The following is a 9,437-nucleotide window of genomic DNA, read 5'->3' as shown; positions in this document are numbered from 1 at the left end:
GTTGCTGTCAGGGCCCTGGCAAGCTTGCATTCATAATTACATGTATCTATTTTTTTCTTATAGAGGGACCACCAGAACTGTATAACCTTCAGACCCCACACATTGGCCTCAGTGACAATGCTAACACTTTGAAATGTTCGTTTAAAACAGTAACACAGGCTGGGTGTGATGGCTCATGCCTGTAATCCCAGGACTTTGGTTGGCTCAGCCAGGCGGATCACTTGAGGTCAGGAGTTTGAGACCAGCCTGGCTAACATGGTGAAACCCCGTCCCTACTAAAAATACAAAAATTAGCCTGGCGTGATGGTGCACGCCTGTCATCTCTGCTACTCAGGAGGCAGGAGAATTGCTTGAACCTGGGAGGCAGAGATTGCAGTGAGCTGAGATTGTGCAATACTCCAGCCTAGGTGAAAGAGCCAGACTCCCTCTCAAAACAAAACAAAAAACAGTAATACATCTAGGAAATCCCCCTAATATGCTTTCCTTTTTCTTCCACTACTAGTTCCACGCTCTGAACCCCCAATTAATTGTGCTCCAGCAGGATCATTTCTCGGTTATTAGGTTTTCACTTTTTGACTCTCTTCCTATGCTAAGTGCCAAATGAATTGTGTCCTAGGGCCATCATTAGCACATATGAAATTTTGTATACATTTTTAAAAAAATAACACTTTGGGGCTGACAAATTGCAAAAAGACTTAAGCGCACCAATTAGAAAAAAGTTGCCACTTCCTCCAGGCTGTTGCAATTTGTGAGTGAGGTCACAGAGCTTGGCAAATGGCTCCTGAGCTTTATTTCAGCCCAATTCTTGTCCTTTCTCTCTCTCTTTTTTTTTTTCCTTTTTGTGGAGAACGTGGTCTTGCTGTATTACCCAGGCAGGTCTCGAACTCCTGGGCTGAAGCTATCCTCCCGCCTCTGCCTCCCTGAGAGCTGGGATTACAGGCGTGAGCCACCGCGCCCGGCCTCTTGTCCTTTCTCAAGTTCCCCTCTGAGAGACTACAATCTGAACAACCACTGGGGCAGCCCTGTGTCTCTAGTTTATTTTATTTTACTTTTATTTTGAGACAGAGTCTCGCCCTGTCGCCCAGGCTGGAGTGCAGTGGCGCGATCTCGGCTCACTGCAAGCTCCGCCTCCCGGATTCACGCCATTCTCCTGCCTCAGCCTCCTGAGTAGCTGGGACTACAGGCGCCCGCCACCTCGCCCGGCAAATTTTTTGTATTTTTAGTAGAGACGGGGTTTCACTGTGTTAGCCAGGATGGTCTTGATCTCCTGACCTCGTGATCCGCCCGCCTCGGCCTCCCAAAGTGCTGGGATTACAGGCGTGAGCCACCGCATCCGGCTCTAGTTTATTTCAAGTTTGTTAAACAGATTCAAATGCTTTTTTAAAAATCCATTTTATGGCCGGACACGATGGCTCACGCCTGTAATCCCAGCACTTTGGGAGGCCGAAGCGGGCAGATCATGAGGTCAGGAGATCGAGAGCATCCTGGCTAATACGGTGAAACTCCGTCTCTACTAAAAATACAAAAAAAATTAGCTGGGCATGGTGGTGGCACCTGTAGTCCCAGCTACTTAGGAGGTTGGGACAGGAGAATGATGTGAACCCGGGAAGTGGAGCTTGCAGTGAGCTGAGATGGTGCCACTGCACTCAAGGCTGGGCGACAGAGGGAGACTCCATCTCAAAAAACAAACAAAAAATCTATTTTATTATTATTTTTAATTGACACACTAATTATACATATTTATGGGGTACATTGTGATATTTTCATACATGTGTACAACATGTAATGATCAAATCAGGGTAATTATTATAGTATATTTACTGCCTCAAACATTTATCATTTCTTTGTTTTTGTTTTTGTTTTTAGAGACAGGGTCTCCGTCTGTTACCCAAGCTGAAGAGCAATGGGATGATCATAACTCACTGCAGCCTCAGACTCCTGGGCTCAAGTGATCCTCCCACCCCAGCCTCCCAAGTAGCTGGACCTATAGACATGCACCATCATGCCTGGGTAATTTTTCAAATTTTTGTGGAAATGAGGTCTCACTATCAGTCCAGGCAGGTCTCAGATTCCCGGCCTCACACTATCCTTCTGCCTTAGCCTCCCAAAGCGCTGGGATTATAGGAATGAACCACCACACCTGGCCCTTATTTATTTGGGTTGCAAACATTCAAAATTCTCTCTTCCAGCTATTTAAAAATATATGATAAACTGTTGTTAATTATAGTCACCCTGCCTGGTGCGGTGTCCCTTGCCTGTCATCCTAGCACTTTGGGAGACTGAGGAGGGATAATATGATAGAGCCCAGGAGTTTGAGACCAGCCTGGGCAAAATAGTGAGACTTTGGAGTGCAGCAGCGCCATCACAGCTCACTGCAGCCTAGGCTCAAGCGATCCTCCCACCTCAGCCTTCCAACTAGCTAGGACTCCAGGTGTGTGCCCCGCTAATTTGTTTGCCCATTTTTAATTGTGATTTTTTTTTCTCTTGAGTATTTTGGGTCCTTGTATATTCTAGATATTAGTCCCCTTTTTTTTTTTAAGATGGAGTTGCACTCTTGTTGCCTCGGCTGGAGTGCAATGGTGTGATCTCGGCTCACCACAACCTCTGCCTCCCGGATTCAAGCGATTCTCCTGCCTCAGCTTCCCGAGTAGCTGGGATTACAAGCGCCTGCCACCACACCCAGCTAATTTTGTATTTTTAATAGAGATGGGATTTCTCCAAGTTGGTCAGGCTTGTCTCAAACTCCTGACTTCAGGTGATTTGCCCACCTTGGCCTCCCAAACTGCTGGGATTACACGCCAGAGCCACCTCGCCTGGCCTATTTAGTCCCTTTTTTTGGATAAATTTTGGGTTGTTTCCTGTGCTTTTGAGATCCTATCCATAAAATCTTTGCCCAAACTAGTGTCCTGAAGCAATTCTCTTATGTTTTCTTCCAGTAGTTTTATAATTTCAGTTCTTACATTTAAGCCTTCAATCTATTTAGAGTCAGTTTTTATATAGGGTGACAGATGGCGGTCTAGTGTCATTCTGCCGCATGTGCATATCCAGTTTTCCCAGCACCATTTATCGAAGACTGTCTGTTCCCCAGTGTGTGTTCTTGTCACCTTTGTCAAAAGCCAACTGGCTATAAATACGTGGATTAATTTCAAGGTTATGTATTCTGTTCTGTTCTATATCTGTTTTTATGCCAGACCATGCTGTTTTGGTTACTATAACTTTTATTTTCTTTTATCTGACAGGGTCTTGCTCTATCACCCAGGCTGGGGTGCAATGGCAAGATCTCAGCTCACTGCAACTTTCACCTCCCAGGTTCAAGCAATTCTCCTGCCTCAGCCTCCCGAGTAGCTGGGATTACAGGTGCACACCACCACACCTGGGTAATTTTTGTATTTTCAGTAGAGATGGGGTTTCACCATGTTGGCCAGCCTGGTCTTGAACTCCTGGCCTCCATTGGTCTGCCCGCCTCAGCCTGCCAGAGTGCTGGGATTCCAGGCGTGACCCGCTGCACTCAGACGACTATAGCTTTATTGTATATTTTGTTGATTTTGTTTTGTTTTATTTTTTTGAGACGGAGTCTTGCTCTCTTGCTCACCCTGGAGGGCAGTGGTGCGATATTGGCTCACTGCAACCTCCGCCTCCTGGGTTCAGGTGATTCTCCCACCTCAGCCTCCTGAGTAGCTGGGGCTACAGGCGTGCGCAACCATGCCTGGCTAATTTTTGTATTTTTAGTAGAGATGGGCTTTCACCATGTTGGCCAGGGAGGTCTTGTATGTTGATTTTGTATCCCACAACTTACTGAATTTGTGTATCAGCTCTAAGAGTTTTTTGGTGACATCTTTAGGTTTTTCCAAATATAAGATCATTTCCAAATCATATATGGTTGAAAATTACAACAGTGCAATTTCCTTATTCCTGACGGTTTCCCGTCTCATTTCCAAATGGTCTTGTATTTGACTGGGGCAGTTTGACTTCCTCCTTTCCAATTTGGACACCCTTTAATTTTTCCTCTTGCCTAATTGCTCTAGCTAGGATTTCTTTATGTGCTTTTGAAGCCAAGATATATTACTGTGTATTTATCAACAGTCAAGGAGATTCATCACTGTTGTAGAGGACATTGGTAAGTTTCCCAAAGTGTGTTTTTCACCAAGTCAACTTTTAGTGCCTGTAGATTGATTAGTGTTCATTTCCCAAGTCATTTGCTGGTACATTGCTGGGGAAGAGAGGCAGTTGTGAGACTGCAGGCCCTAATGAACCGATTTCAGTTGAAAACAGGCTGGCTCTGAACTATTCTTTGTGATCATAAGAACCCACTGAAATATAATGACCTACTTTGAAGTAAAGGAAGGAGCACACAAAGATTTAGGTAAGATGCAGTGACTGAGATCATTTTTTCAGTTCCCTCAGTCAGCATCCTTACTTCCTTCTCCCCGTTACCAGTCAAGTGCTAATGAATCTACCTCCTAAACGTTTCTCAGGGCTGATTCTTCGTTTTCACCCTCTAGTACTATCTGCATTCAGGATCTCATTTCATCTCACCTGCATCATTGTGGTAGCTTCCTTATTGATGCTTTTGTCTTCATCTGGTCTCTCCTTTCAAACCATCCTCCACATGAGCCCGGCTGTGGAAGGCTGTTCTGCCCATCTCTAGGGAACACAGCTCTGGTGTGAATGGCACCCCCTGGAGTTCTTTCATTTCTTGTATCCCAACAACTCGGGGAACAGAAAACATGAGTACATGAGGCTTTGTTACATAGATAATCATCCCAAGGAATTTATGAGTGAGAGTTTCTAAAAGCAGGCTAATTTAATTCTGCAGGATGTTTGCATTTTTGCTCAAAAGCCTTAACTCTTGTTAAATATAATTCATTTTCCTGTGGCTTTAAATTTTACCCAGCTCTGAAATAAGGTGGCTTTTATGATAAGAATTGCTTTCCTCCTGAGCTTGAAGCACAGCCATGCATAGAACAGTAAGACTAACTTAAATGAGAATGATTACTAAATAACTGTGGCTTCAAAGAGAAGATAGGTAATAATATTTTGCATTCACACAAGCCTGCCTTTCATCTGAGTATCTCAAAGGAAAGCAAAATGTAGCTGATGTTGTGTTATGGTTGAAAATTACAACTGTGCAATTTCCTTATTCCTGTTTCCCCTCTCAAGTATTATACCGAGTTAAAGCATCTCTAGAATTCAATGTGTATTGATTTTGAACACAGGCTTTTTCTCTCTTGTTTTCTACCCCTTTAACATCAACCGCAAGTTGCAAAGGCATCAGTGAACCACATGCTTTTGTGGTTTTGAAGCATTTGCTGTCATTGGAGAAAAATACAATAATAAAGGATAGAAGAAGTTCTTACTCAGCTGTTCTAAACTTACGGTGGAAAAATAAAGAGATGAAGATAGAGACAGAATATTCTCTGCACCCCCAGAATCAATTCATTCATGGTACTATCAAACACTTTAAGAATGTGCCAGAGAACTGGCCTGATTCACTTTACTGAAACAAGATTCACAAGGTATGCTTAGTGGTATAAATGGTAACTGTTTCCATTAAGGCCCTGAATTACATCACCCGGCTAGTTTTTTGTATTTTTTTAGTAGACGGCTAGTTTTTTGTATTTTTTTAGTAGAGACGGGGTTTCACTGGGTTAGCCAGGATGGTCTTGATCTCCTGACCTCGTGATCCTCCTGTCTCGGCCTCCCAAAGTGCTGGGATTACAGGCTTGAGCCACCGCGCCCGGCCACGTATTTACTTTTTTAAGTTTAAAGGCATCTTGATAATTTTCCACGAGACTTAGCAAAATTCCAATATTGATATTTAATATTTTAAAGTAAGTCTCTTTCTTAGTGATTCCAATATAGATCCAATATCTGCTTTGGATATAATAATCTATAGTATAAATTGGGTAAAAACCATGTTTAAATGGCATATCTTCTAAAACATTGACTTTGTTTTGGGAAGCAATAATTTTGCACTGGCATGATCTTGGCTCACTGCACCCTCCGCCTCCTGGGTTCAAGCGATTCTTCTGCCTCCACCTCCCGACTAGCTGGGACTACAGCATGCCACCACGCCCAACCAATTTTTGTATTTTTAGGAGAGACAGGATTTCACCATGTTGGCCAGGCTAGTCTCAAACTCCTGACCTTGTGATCCACCCACCTTGGCCTCCCAAAGTGCTGGGATTATAGGCATGAGCCACCGAGCCTGGCCCTGGAAAGCAATAATTTTTTTTTAGCACGTTGCTAAACAAAGCAACAAAGCAGCCATTACAAATAAACTCTCCCTACCTTTTTTGGTCCCTTATCATTCTTCTTGCTTGAGAAATAAATGTATCATGTTTTCCCACATGAGAATTTAATCTTTTTTTTTTTTTTGGAAACATCTTGCTCTTTTGACCAGGCTGGAGTGCAGTGGTACAATCACAGTTCACTACAGTCCTAACCTCCCAGGCTCAAGTGATCCTCCTGCCTCAGCCTCTTGAGTAGTGGGGACTATAGGCACACATGCCACTGTGCCTGCTTGACATTTCTAGTTTTTGAAGAGACAGTCTCACAATGCTTCTCAGGCTGGTCTGGAACCCGTGGCTCAAAGATCCTCCTGCCTCAGCCTCCCAAAGTGCTGAGATTACAGGCATAGAGCCGCTGATCCCAGCCTAGAGTTGTTTACTTTCTTTTCCACTCAGTTTGAACATTTGTATAGGAAAAATAGCTAATAATAAGGATGCTGTCTAAATAATTACTTGGAAAGTGATGAGCTTTTATAGAATATTTGATTTATAAACTTCAAAGATTATGTAAATTAATAAATGAGTTAATGACATTGAAATACTTTCAATAGGTTTTGGGAATTGGGAAAATGATTTTAAAATGAAAATACTTTCATCATTCATTAATGCTGGTACAGCATGACTTGCTCTTAGTTTGCACAAATAATGTATGTACATTCTTCAGAAAAGGTAACCATCCTTGCTAAAGCTCTTCGTGGTGTCTAGCTGAATTTAGAAGCTATAATCTCAGTTGATGTAGTCAGCTTCAGAGCTGTCTTACCCTTACAGATGGAATGTCAATATTGCAACTGTGATGCTTTTATATCATGTGAGAAGAACAATAGAGTCCTGGGAGGCAAGTGCAGATGACCCCAAGGTCCTTGTGGACAAGGAAGTAAAAGCTAAGAAGAAATGGCACATTTCTTAGAAAACATTTCAATATTGTTATTTATACAAGGATGCAGAGAACAGTACAGCTGGATAATTAAATGGCAAGATCAGCACACAGAAGGGTAAGAAAGCACTGTTTTGCCAACTGGATAACATCTGGCACATTAGAGTCAACCTAAATACCTAACAAGCTAAACAAAAGTTCAAGTAGCAGACGATCTCTTTATCTTTCTGCAAGGAGCAGGAACATAGCAGCCAAAAATGAGTCATGTTAGATGTGGAAATCAGAGATACAGTTTAAAAAATAAAATCCTCCTTTAAACAGATATGAAATATGCAGCTGGAATTGTAGCAATCAGGAAAGAAAAGGCAGTTTATAGAAAACCTATAAACTAGCCGGGCACGGTGGCTCAAGCCTGTAATCCCAGCACTTTGGGAGGCCGAGACGGGCGGATCACGAGGTCAGGAGATCGAGACCATCCTGGCTAACACGGTGAAACCCCGTCTCTACTAAAAATACAAAAACTAGCTGGGCGAGGTGGCGGGCGCCTGTAGTCTCAGCTACTCGGGAGGCTGAGGCAGGAGAATGGCGTAAACCCGGGAGGCGGAGCTTGCAGTGAGCTGAGATCCCGCCACTGCACTCCAGTCCGGGCGACAGAGCAAGACTCCGCCTCAAAAAAAAAAAAAAAGAAAGAAAACCTATAAACTACTAACTCTATTGCAGTGGGTTACTATATAAAATACAGCAAATTTGTCTTCTGCTCAAGATTGCTATCATTTGTCAGATTATCAGCAGTGCTTATAAGGCAAAACAAACAATGTTTTCAGAAGTAAAGCAGAGACATATATTGGTAATCAATTACAGGTCCATAACTCTAATAAAGCTTTTTTTGAGATCAACTTATAAAACGTTCTATGCATTATCAATATTTTTAAGATGACTTTCATGTCAGAATTTTTATTCTTGGCCTTTTTTTTTTTTTTTTTTGAGGCGGAGTCTCGCTCTGTCGCCCGGACTAGAGTGCAGTGGCCAGATCTCAGCTCACTGCAAGCTCCTCCTCCCGGGTTTACGCCCTTCTCCTGCCTCAGCCTCCCGAGTAGCTGGGACTACAGGCGCAGGCCACCTCGTCCGGCTAGTTTTTGTATTTTTAGTAGAGACGGGGTTTCACTGTGTTAGCCAGGATGGTCTCGATCTCCTGACCTCGTGATCCGCCCGTCTTGGCCTCCCAAAGTGCTGGGATTACAGGCTTGAGCCACCGGCGGCCGGTTATTCTTGGCCTTTTCTCTATATTTTGCATCACCATGCCTGGGATAGCTTTCTGAGACAGTGAATCCAATCTGAGTTTTCTGAGACAGTGAATCCAATCTGAGTTTTCGTCACAGTAACAGAAATTAAAATGGCATCAAAAATCCAATCTATTTTTTGTTATTTTCTGACTTTGGGAGAAAAAAACCCAAGTTGGCAATTCGACCTTCATAGTTGATGTTTCATTATTGAAGAAATGTAATTTTCAAGTTTTTATTTTATTTTATTTGTTTATTTTTCTGATTCAGGGTCTCCTATTGCTGAGGCTCTCTGAGGAGGGAACATATAAATGGAGAACTGAATAAAAAGAAGGAGTCAATTACATAAAGAATGAGGCAAGAATATTCTAGACAGCAGACAGAGCTAGTACTAAGGTCCTAAGGCAGGAATAAATGTCATTAGGAACAAAGAATGGAAAATATGATGTGTGTGTGATGAAGTTACTGGTTGCATTAAATATGATGGCAATGACAGTACAAATGGTAGATAACTAACAAATCCTTAGGAGGGGAAATAAATTTAAAGTGTCCAAGAATGGTGCTGATGATTGCAATGTGGTCACAAAAATGAGCCAGACACATTTACAAAGGGCCAGATGTTACAGAGTTAGTTAATTTAATTCCTGAATTATTTCCAGCGACTCCTGGCCTAGACTCAAAGCCATCATAAGAACATCATCAGAATAGACCCAAAGAGTAGAATATTTTTCTGCAGTTCGAACTTTAGGAAGAAGTCAGACTATAGCATCACCATTGTAAAAGAAAATGAGTTGGCCAGGTACAGTGGCTCACGCCTGTCATCCCAGCACTTTGGGAGGCCGAGGCAGGCGGATCACCTGAGGTAAGGAGTTCAAGATCAGTCTGGCCAACGTGGTGAAACCCCATCTCTACTAAAAATACAAAAATTAGCTGGGCGTGGTGGCGGGCACCTGTAATCCCAGCTACTCAGGATGCTGAGGCAGAAGAATCGCT

Source organism: Piliocolobus tephrosceles, unplaced genomic scaffold (assembly GCF_002776525.5).
Source record: "Piliocolobus tephrosceles isolate RC106 unplaced genomic scaffold, ASM277652v3 unscaffolded_20, whole genome shotgun sequence".
Taxonomy (NCBI): domain Eukaryota; kingdom Metazoa; phylum Chordata; class Mammalia; order Primates; family Cercopithecidae; genus Piliocolobus; species Piliocolobus tephrosceles.
The sequence above is the reverse complement of the archived record's forward strand: the minus strand, read 5'-3'. Positions refer to the sequence as shown.